This window comes from Equus przewalskii, chromosome 32 (genome assembly GCF_037783145.1).
Source record: "Equus przewalskii isolate Varuska chromosome 32, EquPr2, whole genome shotgun sequence".
Lineage (NCBI taxonomy): Eukaryota > Metazoa > Chordata > Mammalia > Perissodactyla > Equidae > Equus > Equus przewalskii.
The window spans coordinates 17,920,993-17,935,325 of record NC_091862.1 but is presented as its reverse complement, the minus strand read 5'-3'; positions in this window follow the sequence as shown (position 1 = coordinate 17,935,325).

Here is a 14,333-nt window from a genome sequence, read left to right as displayed (position 1 = left end):
AAGCTACATGACTTCCTCAAAATATTTTTTTGGTTCTAAATAACATAATTCCAAGAGGGTCCCCTATTACGAGGACCTCTGTAAGGCCGGAATGTAATTACCCAGTTTTTGAGGGAAGCTTTTACTTATTTTTGGACATATACTTCAGTTTCTTCTATCTAGTGTTTCTGTAGATGTTAATTTGGTAGTTGGGCTTTTTAGGTTTGTCTTTTTTCCCCCCAGATAAAAGAAAAAATACTTAAATTACTGTTCTTCTTAACAGAGTTGTTTAAATTTTCCGAGAGAAAAATTTCCCCTCAAATTTCTCATTTAATGAGTAATTTCACTTCCTAAACAGCTCATAGGATAATCCGATAAGATGAAGGTTCCCATTTAGAACTAGCTTAAATTGTGAAACGTGATTGGTTTTCTGCTCTTCCTGACGCCCTCCCACCATCTCCTCATTCCTGGCTTTCCAGACTGCGTGTCAGTGTCAAAACCTCCCCGTTTTCTCTCACATTTCACGGGGTCAATAAGTAGACTGCTAAGCTGACTTTAGAAACTAAACCAGGTTGATGTGTCTGTTCCAGTTACCTTTTAACGAACTTCCTGGAAAAACTTAAGGGGATATTCCAATGGGGGGAGTTTCAAATAGATCCGTGGTGCAGACATTTCTGAAGAGGCAGCGTTTTGACACATCTCATCAAGCAAAATGGAGTGGATGTGGGGGCCTTCGGGGAAGGTGGGCCCCACAAAGAGATTTAGTTATAGCCTGCATATCACCATCAATAACAGCTACATGGGGCTGTTTGTCTTTTGAGAAATCTAATACCCATGAGCAATTTTAACTCATTTCTTCGGCTGTGGCAGGATTGCATTGCCGAGTATTAACATGGTTTTCTTTCCCATATATTTCTTTTCTCATTTGCTTCCTCACTTGTACCCTGCAGGGGGATCTCCAAGCCCATCATGAAGCAGAAGCCAAGACTCAAAGAAACTGTTGGCCCAAGTGTGAGGCCCAAAGATTTGGATTTATGCTTTCCTAGCCAATCCCGACCTGCCCTCCTCCCTCCGTTACCCACCACACACCCGAGTGCAGGTAGGACCGGGGCCAGAAGCGACAACTGGGCCAGCAGAGGAAGCTGTGGAGGGACAGGATTCTCAGGAAAGAAATAAATCTTTTAAAATTGCATCAGTATCTCTGACCTCTTGGTCTAAGCCAGAGGCAGATTTACCAAGAAGCTAGTGAACCCTGTTTCAGGGCCCCGCCCCAGGACAAGGTCTGGTATGGGCTCTAGTAAAGTGTTCACACAGTCAGATGCTTTATGTGATGAGCAAGTTCCAGAGTGACTTTGGGACCACTCTACACATCTTAAAATAACAAGCAAAAGTTTTAAGATTAATAATGTGTAACTATGTGTGGTGATGGACGTTAACTAGAGTTATTGTAGTGACCATTTTGCAATATATGCAATATATATGGGATCATTTATGTTGTACACTTGAAATTAATATAATGTTATATGTCAATTATATCTCAATAAAAAAAGATGAATAATGCATAAAAACCAAAAGGAAAAAAAGACAGTCAATTCAAGAGAGGAATGGGCAAAGGACATACACTGAGAGTCTTCAATAGAAGCCTCGAGATAGTTAACAGTAACGAATAAAAGTGACATCCCTTTCACTCTGCCTTCTCTTCTACTCCACTCCGTTTAATGGTGTTGGAGTGGCGGCGGGCATTTTTAGGACCCAGCTAAGGGAGAGTCTTGTTGGTGATACACTTAGACCGGGTTTAGTCGGGGTACACTGCTCACGATCACCTCTGAGTATTATCATGTACTCCCTAGCTGTACCAGTGTAGTAATAGCTTCAGGATTCCTCCTACTGCCTGCGACACCATCTCCCCATAAGTCATGACACAAAGGTATGGGACAAGGGAAACCATCACCATGTGGCCTTGAGCCACAGACCCGTACCAACCTGTGGGTAGCAGAGGAACACAGTTAAAAACGTATGGAAGATTGTCGTGTGCAATTGTGTAAGTGGCGCCTTTGACTCTCAATGATGCCCAGGCAAAACAGAAATTCTCTCCTGCCATGAATGTTCTCGATCAGGTAATATATAGAAAAACGCCCTGCAATTTTTTTCTATGATGGAATTATGTAAAATAGAATTTATTACAATTCCTATAGTATAGAGCAGCAACCTGTAGCTGTGCTATGAGGAGCAAGTGTGTCTGTGTGTGATGTCACTTGATTTCTGTGTCCCAGATATCAATAAACATTTTTCAGAAATCCATGCTGGAAGACGGACTGAATTTTCTTTCTATTTTCTGTATAAAAAAAATTACTACACAATTGTTGTCACAGGAAGAGGTGATCAAACGATATGCAAGGAAAATAGAATAATAAAGGGGTTTCAGACAGTTAATAAAAATATCAAGTAAATTTTCTGAATTTTGTTAGTTTTTAGATTTTTTTTCCTTTTTCTCCCCAAAGCCCCCCAGTACATAGTTGTATAGTCTTCGTTGTGGGTCCTTCTAGTTGTGGCATGTGGGACGATGCCTCAGCGTGGTTTGATGAGCAGTGCTATGTCCGTGCCCAGGATTTGAACCAACGAAACACTGGGCCGCCTGCAGTGGAGCACGGGAACTTAACCACTCAGCCATGGGGCCAGCCCCTGAATTTTGTTAGTTTTATGGTGTATATCAATGTGTTAGTCAGGGTTCTCCAGGGAAACAGAACCAATAGGATATGTATAGGTATATATAAGAGGGGATTTATTATAGAAATTGACTGGCGGTTACGGAAGCCCATGGGTCCCATGATCTGTGTCTATGAGCTGGAAAACCAGGAAACCTGGCAGTGTAATTCAGTCTGAGTCCAAAGGCCTGAGAATTGCGGGGGCCGGTGGTGTTAAGTCCTCATCTGTGTCCAAAAGTCTGAGAACCAAGAGCCAATGTCCAAGGGCAGAAGGATGTCTGAGCTCAAGGAGAGAGAGAGTGAATTTGCCCTTCCTCCACCCTTTTGTTCTATTCGCGCCCTCAGGGATTGGATGATGCCCACCTAGTTGGGAGGGCTACCTGCTTTACTGGGTTCATCAGTTCAAACACTGATGTCTTCTGGAAACCCGCTCACAGACACACCCAGAAGTGACATTTACCAGCCATCTGGGCGTCCCTTAGCCAGTCAAGTTGGCGAAAAATTAACCATCACAATCAGCTTTATAACATTCATAACTACTTGTAATTATTTTTGTCGTTCTAAATAAACATTAACTTTCAGACCTAATTCTGTATTCATAATTTTGTATTCTTGTCCTTAAGAGGACCCCCCCAAGTAGTATTAATTTTGGGCTGATAAAATCTGTATTACTGTTCCCCTCATTTGATTATTTTTCTTCTCACTCGGTTTAGATCCCAGGGCCCATCATCATACCTCTCTTTTGCAAACACCCTTAACACCACTGCCTTTTCTTCATTTCCTTACTAAAACTCCTGCCAAGGTTAAGCACAACTAGACACCTACTCAGCAACCGCACGCAGTAACTGAACTGGGTCACAGGCAAACACAACCCTGGTGCTGACCAGACTCACTTTAAATTCAGAACCATCCGTTTCAAACAGGCTCAATGTGTCAGCAATCCTACTGCACTTTCTTCATATGCATGTTTCTCACTCTCTGAAATAATCACGCCACAACACGTTCCCTTTATTCAAACCTCTGGCATCTCCTCTTGCCCACATCTTCACTCTCAGCTGCCTCATTGATAAAACTGATGCCACCACACAAGAATTTCTTTATTTCTTTGCTATTTCCAACACATGCCCCCTTTCCAAAGGGCGAAGTGTCTTTGCTCCTATTAAAGTTCAAACCCTCCACTTTATTCTGGGTCCATCCTTCTCCAGCAAACATCACCTATTTTTCCTGCATCATCTATTTATCCCTTCCTACTGGATGATCCCCATCATTACATTAACGTTACTGCACAAAATGAGGTTCTTACCCAATGTACATAAAGAAGCCAATTAATTACAGCATCAGCTTTTGGGAAAAGAAATCAACTTTATTCTGTGAGATCCATCTCCATGGAGACAGGGGGCGTGTGCTCTCAGATCTGTATGCCTGATCCAAGATTTGGGGCAAAATTTAAGAGGCTGGGGAGAACAGGTTGGCACATGGAAATGCTGGTGGGATAGGTTTTGATTGGCAGGCTTCAAGCATTGATGGTAAGGTTCTAAACATTTATGGTAAGGTTCTAAACATTTATGGTAAGGTTTGAAACATTTACAGTAAGATTTTAAACATTTACGGTAAGGAGGAGAAGGGATTTTAACACCAGATCTTCTTGAATGAGGGACCCCTTGCTTCTGATTGGAATCAACTCTTAAGTTCCAGTCATGTCCCTGTCCTTTGGTTCTATGGGGAAGGGAATCTTTGGTTCCAAGGTCATTTCAGGTCAAGATTTCTTCTGCATTTGCTCTGGCTACATGACTTTGCAAATTTTCTGAAAGACAATTCTTAATCGCTCTGTCGATAAGATGGGGTCAGTTGAACTGGTCCTGGAGGGCACATGGTTACACTAACTCTAATATCACCTACCTTCAAAAGAGGGAGGGGGAAAAAGTGACAGACGGAGAGAGAGAGACTTTCTAACTCCCTGTAAACTTCCCAGCTGTTCACCCATTTCTCTGCTTTCCTACACAGCAGATCACCTCAAAGGTATTTTTATAGCCATTCCATAGCCAACCCCAGCCCACGGTACATGCACACACACGCTTCTCCAAATCAGACCACTTCTTACCACCTCCACCATTGTTATTCAAGTCTAAGCCATCATCATCTCTAGCCTGGGTCCCTTCAATCAACCAGCTGATTCCACCCTCACCCTCACATTCAGTTCTTCAAATTGCAGCAAGATCAATATTTTAAAATGCAAAATCTGATTAAATCCTCTATGATCACTCCAATGGCTTCCCATCACACCTACAATAAAACTGAAACCCTTTGTCCTGGTCGACAAGACTTCCCTGATCTGGTGGCTTTCTTTCCAGTTTCATTTCCTGCTTCTTTCTGTCTCATTCACTGTGCTCCATCACACATCAGATTGCTTGCTATTCCGTGTACAAGTGAATTCCTGATTCAGGGACTCTGTAGATCCTGTTCCCTCTCCTTGGTGGCCTCATCTCAAAGACTTTCATGTAACTTTTCCCTTAATCCCCATTTATTCAGTTCCACTCAAAAGTCGTCTCCTCTAAAAGCCCTCCCCTGCCCACTCTATGGAAACCAGCACTTCCCATCCTCTTTCTCAGCTTTGTTTTCTCCTTAGCCCATGACACCACCTGGTCTTCATATTTATCTGTTTATTCGTTATCTGTTTATATCTTTGCTCTCTGTCTCCTCCACTAGAATGCAAGTTCCATGAGGGCAAGGGCATTATCTCCTTTGTTCTCTGCTCTATCCCAGGGCCTAGGACAGTTCATGGCTCATAGTAAAACCTCAATAAATATTTTGAGTGAATAAAAGAGTGAATGAATGGATTAGCTCTTCTAACTGCTTTTTTCAGGTTTATGTCCCAGTCATACGTCTGAAATTGTCAAACTCACCAATCAGCTCATGTTGCCTCTCTGCAAATTTCTCAATGTGTGGATTGGTTATGGTGTAGGTTAAGCTGCTAAAACAGAGACCACAAAATACAGTAATTCTAGAAACAAGTTAATTTCTTTCTTTCACAGTGGAGTCCACAGTAGATGGGCAGCTCTACTCCATAAGAACGTGAAGGAATCTGAGTTTCTTTTACCAGTTTATCTAATATTCCTTAGAGTACTGTCCTCAGGTGCATGATTGAAGCTAGGTCACCTCCATGTACACATTACAGGAAAAGAGAATGGGGCAATGCATACTTAATATTTTAAGACCAAGTCTAGGAGATTGTGTAAGTTCCGTTTTCCCACAACCCACTGACTCAAACTTAGTCACATGGCCACACCTAGCCTGGGAAATGCAGTCTCTATACAGCCGTGTGTCCAGCCATAACTCAGTGTTCTAGCCTAGCTTTTACTATTAGAGAATTATTACTAAAAGAAAAATGGAGAAAATGAGTACAGGGGACAATCAGCAGTCTCTACTACAAGATCTTAGGAGCATTTGCCACAGTCAATCATTTTCTCCTTGAAATATTTTTGTTCCAGTGGCTTCAGTGATAGAACCCTCTCCTGGTTTTCCTCCGACCTCTCTGCCAACTCTTTCTCAGCCTCCCTTGCTGGCTATAGTTCTTGTTTGACCTCTAAATGTTGGACTTCTCCAAGGCTATGTCCTGTACCATCTTCTATTCTTTCTATCTTCATACTTCTCTAGTTAATTTTATGCAATCTTATGATATTATATACCATATAGTTAGAAATAATTTCTGAATTTATGTCTTTAGCCATGACCTCTCCCCAGAGCTCTAAACTCATATAGCTAACTGCCGTCTTAGCATAGTCCATCATAACTCTTGGCTGCTGGCCCCACTCTCACCCCTCCCCCAAACCTGCTCCTGCTCCAACCTTCTGCACCTCAGGAAATAGTTTCACCATCAATCCATTGCTCTGGCAAAACCCTAGGTATCATCCTTAGCTTTACTCTTGCTTTCACCTCCCTACATCCAGTTCATTGGCAAGTCCTACACTCTCAACTTCCAAAAATCGTATCCCAAATTTGTTACCATTTCTCAGTCTTCATTATTACCACCCTGAATGAAGCCAGCGTCCTCCTCTTCCTGGACTCCTCATCTGCTTTCTCCACCCCTGACCCGTGGTGACCCATTCCCACATAGCAGCCTGTATGATCTTTTAAAAACATGAGTCAGATCGTGTCCTTGCCTAACCTCTCTGATGTTTCTCATCTCTGGCAGAATAAAAGCCAAACTCTTTACCTTGGTCTACAAGGCCATACAGGGATGGCACCACCTACCTCTCCAGCCTCATCTCATGCCACCTGCCCTCTTGGTGACCCCACTCCCACCACAGTGGCACACACCAAGTGCATCTCCACATTAGGGTGTTGTACCACCTGTTTTCTATGCATGGAATACTTATGCCCCAGATCATCCCCGGGCAGCTCCTTCTCATCCTTCTGGTCACATCTCAAATGCCAGCTCCTCAAAGATGTCTCCCTTGTCCACACAACCTTCAGTAGAACCTCCTTCCTACATAGCATGATATATTTATCTATTGTCCATCTTCCCTCACAGTGAATATGAACTTCATGAGAGCAGGGCCTGTCTTGGGTACCACTGTAACTCCAGGGCCAGGCATCCACTGGGCCCTCAGTAAGGATTTGCTGAATGAATGCCTGAATATGGCTCAGATTTTGGAAGATTCTCAGCATCTCAGGAGTGTTTTAAAGACCTTGACAGTCTGATGTAACGTTACTTAAAGACTTTCCATCCTGCTTTAACATCATAAAATCTGCCCTTCTCTTCTCACATAAAGATGAAAACTGAGCACCTGGAAGTCTTTAAGAGAGGCCACAGTCTGTGGTACAGGGATTCTTAATCCGGGTCCATTGTCGCCTAGGAGGTCCAAAAATGAACTGAAATTCGGTACAAAAATTATGTGCATTTTTCTATGAGGTGGGTTCATAGATCTGTCAGATTCCCAGAGGAGTTAGTGGTCCAAATAAAACTAACTCATTGTAGAGAAGGTATTAGAGATGGATTCACAGGATCTATATCTGAGTTCTGGTGTTGTCACTTACAAATAATATAAATTTGTGCAGATTAGTTAATTTATTTGAATTCTACTTTCCTCTTCTCTAAAAATAATCTTTTGTGTTCCAACTTACATGTACCTGGTACTGTAAAAATGTATTCAATTTTGTCACTGAATGCTAGATGCTTTACTACAGCTCATGGATAGTGACAATAATGCTCTCCGCACATACTCAGGTTACTCGCCCAAGAATACATTTGTCCCCAGGTAAGTTCTAGACCAAGACCCATGCTTCTTCGCCCTCCACATTGCCTGCTCTTTAAAGAGTTCACACTACCCTACATTCTGCAGGGCAGTTGCCCTGGGTAGGAAACTTTCTTGGATGTCTTCACTGCAAGGATCATAGAGAGAAAAGCAGCTAGCTCGTGATGAGTCTCTCCCACCTGGTAAGTCTCATCTTGAACCAGACAAGAGTCCTGTGAGCTCAGAAGGGCAGATCTTATTATCCACTCTTTACAGAAGTGAAAACTGAGTTTCAAAGAGGTTATATAATTCACCTTAGGTCAGAAAGCTAGTGATTCGCAGAGATGGAAGATTATGCTTCAAACTCTAATATTTTCTTAAATGTTCCATTAAGATGACCTTGGGAATCTTTATTCTGCTAAGCTTTTTGACTAGAGAGCTTGTTCCTCCACCTCCATAGTTCATTTGTTGGCTGTTCTTCAGAAAATTATTTTAAAGTACTTTGAAAAGCTTAAGTAATATTTTTCTCTAAGAGGACAAGAGGGTATGTGACATGCCCATTGAACAAGGACTAATGACATCGTTAGGAAGGGAGGAAAAAGAACATCACTTCTACATCGATTTTAGGTCTTCTACATTAATACTAGCCAGTGACCTCTAAAATGAGGAAAGCACCAGTGTAACATTGTGAATTGACAAGGATCTTAGAAATGAGCAATTCAAGTTGGCTAGAGATTCAACCCTATATGGGGCAGCCAAAAGTAACTCAAAAGCAACTGGTACATGTTTGACTTAAAATTGTTTTCCTTTCACTCTATCTATACCAATGGCCTACTACATTTTGTAAAAAAAAAAAAAAAAAAAAAAACAGAGAAAATACTGAGACAATTTGCTACAGAGCCTTTAGGTGGCCAGTGATATCACACTGGCCAGTCCCAGAGAACAGCTGTGCAGTGCAACTTTTGATTCAAATACGTTTGCCCTTAACTATAAGCTAAAAGCTAAGTTTTCAAAACTTGTGTCATTGCATAGGAGCTTAAACACAAGCAATAGTTGGTTGGTCACTGAGAGGTTTTTATTGGCTTCCCATCCAAATGGACCTCTCGACCACATACTTTGGTCACATAGGCTTTCCAGAGACTGTTCAGGAAAAGGGCAGGTACTGCAAGGCCCTGAGTTTTCAGTGCATTTCTGCCCCATCTACCAGGGCAGTCTTCTGATTGCTTTATTTCTCTCCCTTTTTCCCTTTTGCTTCCTTTTCCCCTCTTCTATTAATGCCTTAATCTATTGACCAAATAGCTCATCCGCTTTATTCAACAGATTCACTTTGGAATAATTTTGGCACTTTCTTTCTTTCTTTCTTTTTTTAATTGCAATAACATTGGATTATAACACTGTATAACTTTCAGGTGTCCATCGTAATATATTTTGAATTCTGTGTAGATTACATCATGTTCACCACCCAAAGACTAATTACAATCCATCACCACACATGTGCTAATCACCCCTTTCCCCATCCCCCCTCCGCCCTTCCCCTCTGGTGATCCCCAATCCAATCTCTGTTGCTATGTGTTTGTTTGTCATTGTTTTTATCTCCTGCTTATGAGTGAGATCATATCATATTTGATTTTCTGCCTCTGACTTATTTCACTTAGCATGATATCCTCAAGCTCCGTCCATGTTGTCACAAATGGCCGGATTTCATTTCTTATGGCAGAGTAGTATTCCATTGTGTATATATACCACATCTTCTTTATCCATTCGCCCCTTGATGAGTACCTAGGTTGCTTCCAAGTCTTGGTTATTGTGCATCATGCTGCGATGAACGTAGGGGTGTATGTACTTTATGCCTTTGTGTTTTCAAGTTCTTTGGATAAATATCCAGCAGTGGAATAGCTGGATCATATGGTAGATCTATTCTTAATTTTCTGAGGATACTCCATACTGTTTTCCATAGTGGCTGCACCAGTTTGCACTCCCACTAACAGTGTATGAGGGTTCCCTTCTGTCCACATCCTCTCCAACACTTGTTATTTCCCATGTTGTTAATTATAGCCGTTCTGACTGGAGTGGGGTGATATCATTGTAGATTTGATTTGCATTTCCCTGATAGTTAATGATGTTGAACATCTTTTTATGTGCCTGTTGGCCATCCATATATCTTCTTTGGAGAAATGTCTGTTCAGATCTTTTGCCCATTTTTTAACTGGGTTGTTGGTCTTTTCGTTGCTGAGTTGTATGAGTTCTTTGTATATTTTGCATAGTAACCCCTTATCTGATATATGGTTTGCAAATATCTTCTCCTAATTCTTTTTTTTTTTTTTTTTTTAAAGATTTTATTTTTTCCTTTTTCTCCCCAAAGCCCCCCGGTACACAGTTGTGTATTCTTTGTTGTGGGTTCCTCTAGTTGTGGCATGTGGGACGCTGCCTCAGCGTGGTCTGACGAGCAGTGCCATGTCCGCGCCCAGGATTCGAACCGACGAAACACTGGGCCGCCTGCAGCGGAGCGCGCGAACTTAACCACTCGGCCACGGGGCCAGCCCCTTCTCCTAATTCTTAGGTTGTCTTTTTGTTTTCTTGATGGTTTCCTTTGTTGTGCAGAAGCTTTTTGGTTTGATGTAGGCCCATTTGCTTATTTTTTCAATTGTTTCTCTTGCCTGGTCAGACGTGGTATTTGAAAAAATGCTGCTAAGACCGATGTCAAAGAGCGTACTGCCTATGTTTTCCTCTAGAAGTTCCATGGTTTCAGGTCATACATTCAAGTGTTTAATCCATTTTGAGTTGATTTTTGTGCATGGTGTAAGGTAATGATCTACTTTTATTCTTTCATATGTGGCTGTCCAGTTTTCCCAACACCATTTATTGAAGAGACTCACCTTTCTCCGTTGTATGCTCTTGGCTCCCTTGTCAAAAATTAGCTGTCCATAAATATGTGGGTTTATTTCTGGGCTCTCGATTGTGTTCCATTGATCTATGTGTCTGTTTTTGTGCCAGTACCATGCTGTTTTGGTTACTATATCTTTGTAGTATATTTTGAAATCAGGGAGTATGACAACTCCAGCTTTGTTCTTTTTCCTCAGGATTGCTTTGGTTATCTGGGGTCTTTTGTTGTTCCATATAAATTTTAGGATTCTTTGTTCTATTTCTGTGAAATTGTTGTTGGAACTTTGATAGGGATTGCATTGAATCTACAGATTGCTTTAGGAAGTATGGACATTTTAACAATGTTAATTCTTCCAATCCAAGAGCATGGAATATCTTTCAGTTTCTTTGTGTCTTCTTCAATTTCTTTCAACAATGTTTTGTAGTTTTTGGTGTACAGATCTTTCACCTCTTTGGTTAAGTTTATTTCTAGGTATTTTTGTTGCAATTGTAAATGGGATTGTGTTCTTAATTTCTCTTTCTGCTACTTTGTTGTTAGTGTATAGAAACGCAACTCATTTTTGTATGTTGATTTTGTATCCTGCAACTTGACTCTATTTATTTATTATTACTAAAAGTTTTTTAGTGGATTCTTTAGTGTTTTCTAAATATAAAGTCATGTCATCTGCAAATAGTGACAGTTTCTCCTCTTCTTTTCCAATTTGGATCCCTTTTATTTCTTTTTCTTACCTGATTGCTCTGGCTAGAACTTCCAATACTATTTTAAATAAGAGTGGTGAAAGTGGGAATCCTTGTCTGGTTCCTATTCTTAGAGGGATAGCTTTCAATTTTTCTCCATTGAGAATGATATTAGCTGTGGGTTTATCATATATGGCCTTTTTTATGTTGAGGTATTTTCCTTCTATACCCATTTTATTTAGAGTCTTTATTATGAATGGATGCTGTATCTTGTCAAATGCTTTCTCTGCATCTATTGAGATGATCATGTGAATTTTATTCTTCATTTTGTTAATGTGGTGTATCGCATTGATTGATTTGTGGATGTTGAACTATCCTTGCATTCCTGGAATAAATCCCACTTGATCATGATGTATGATCTTTTTAATGTATTGTTGTATTCGATTTGCTATTATTTTGTTGAGGATTTTTGCCTCGATGATCATCAGTGATATTGGCCTATAATTTTATTTTTTTTTGTGTGTTGTCCTTGTCTGGTTTTGGCATCAGGATAATGTTGGCTTCATAGAATCAGTTAGGAAGCTTCCCCTCCTCTTCAATTTTTTGGAACAGTTTGAGAAGGATAAGTATTAGGTCTTCTTTGAATGTTTGGTAGAATTCACCAGGAAAGCCATCTGGTCCTGGAATTTTACTTTTTGGGATTTTTGATTACTATTTTGATCTCCTTACTGGTGATTGGTCTATTCAAATTCTTTACTTTTTCTTGATTCAGTTTTGGAAGGTTGTATGATTCTAAGAATTTATCCATTTCTTCTCGATTATCCAATTTGTTGGCATATAGTTTTTCATTGTATTCTCTTATAATCTTTTGTATTTCTGAGGTGTCTGTTGTAATTTCTCCTCTTTTGTTTCTGATTGTATTTATTTGAGTCTTCTCTCTTTTTTTCTTGGTGAATATAGAGAAAGGTTTGTTAAATTTGTTTATCTTTTCGATAAAAAAAGAATGAACTCTTGAATTCATTAGTTTTTTCTATTGTTTTTTTAGTCTCTATTTTATTTATTTCTGCTCTGATTTTTATTATTTCCTTCCTTTGGCTGATTTTGGGCTTTGTTTGTTCTTCTTTTTCCAGTTCCTTTAGGTGCAGTGTTAGATTGTTTATTTGGGGTATTTCTTGTTTGTTGAGGTAGGCCTGAATTGCTATAAACTTCCCTTTTAGAACCACTTTTGCTGTATCCTATAGATTTTGGCATGTTGTATTTTCATTTTCATTTGTCTCTAGGTATTTTTTGATTTCTCCTTTGATTTCTTCATTGACTCATTCGTTGTTCAGTAGCATTTTGTTTAATCTCCACATTTTTGTTGCTTTTCTGATTTTCTTCCTATAGTTGATTTCTAGTTTGATAACTTTGTGCTCAGAAAAGATGCTTGGTATTATTTCAATCTTCTTAAATTTATTGAGACTAGTTTTGTGGCCTAATATGTGATCAATCCTAGAGAATGTTTCATGTGCATTTGAAAAGAATGTGTATTCTGCAGTTTTTGGATGGAATGTTCTATATGTATCTAGTAAGTCCATCTGGTCTAATGTGTCATTTAAGGCCAATGTTTCTTTATTGATCTTTTGTTTGGATGATCTATCCATTGGTGTAAGTGGAGTGTTAAAGTCCCCTACTATTATTGTGTTACTGTTTATTTCTCCTTTTATGTCTGTTAATAGTTGTTTTACATATTTAGGTGCTCCTATGTTGGGTGCATAGATATTTACAAGTGTTATATCCTCTTGTTGGATTGTTTCCTTTATCATTATTTTGTGCCTTTCTTTGTCCGTTGTTACAGTTTTTGTTTTAAAGCGTATTTTGTCTGATAACTATTGCTATCCCCACTTTCTTTCCTTTGTCATTTGCATGGAGTATCTTTTTCCATCCTTTCACTTGCATTTTGTGAGTGTCTTTGGGTCTAAAGTGTGCCTCTTGTATGTAGCATATATACAGGTCTTGCTTTTTCATCTAATCAGCCACCCTATGTGTTTTGATTGAACTATTTAGTCCATTGACATTTAAAGGAGCTATTGATAAATATGTGTTTATTGCCATTTTCTTACTTCTTTTTTTCTGGGTGTTTTAGTAGTTCTTCTCTGTTCCATTCTTCTTCTCTTGCTCTCTTCCCTTGTGGTTTGGTGGCTTTCTTTAGTAATATGTGTGATTTCTTTCCTCTTACTTATTTGTTTATCTATTATAGGTTTCTGGTTTGTAATTACCATGAGCTTCCTGTATAATATTCTACATATATAGCAATCTATAATGAGTTGATAGTCTCTTTAGCTTGACCTTTTTCTAAAAGCTCTACTCTTTTACTCCCCTCTTCCCACATTTTACGTTTTTGAAATCATATCTAATCTCTTATTTTGTGTGTCTGTCCATTACCCTCTTATCATTGAAATAGGTAATTTTAATACTTTTGTCTTTTAACCTTCATATTATTTTCATAGGTGGTTGATCTGCTACCTTTACTCTATTTTTCCCTTTACCAGTGATTTTATTGCCTGTTTTGGTGGCAGTTTTTTCCTTATACTTTTCTTATCCCTATTTGTGGTCTTCTCTTTTCCACTTAAATAAGTCCCGTCAGTGTTTCTTGTAGAACTGGTTTCTTGGTGATAAACTCCTTTAATTTTTGCTTGTCTGGAAAACTCTTCTTCCATGCTGAATGATAACCTTGCTGGATGGAGTATTCTTGGCTGTAGGTTTTTCCCTTTCAGTACTTTAAATAATTCGTGCCACTCTCTTCTAGCCTGTAGGGTTTTGGCTCAGAATTCTGCCAATAGCCTTATGGGCTTTCCTTTGTATGTCACTTGTT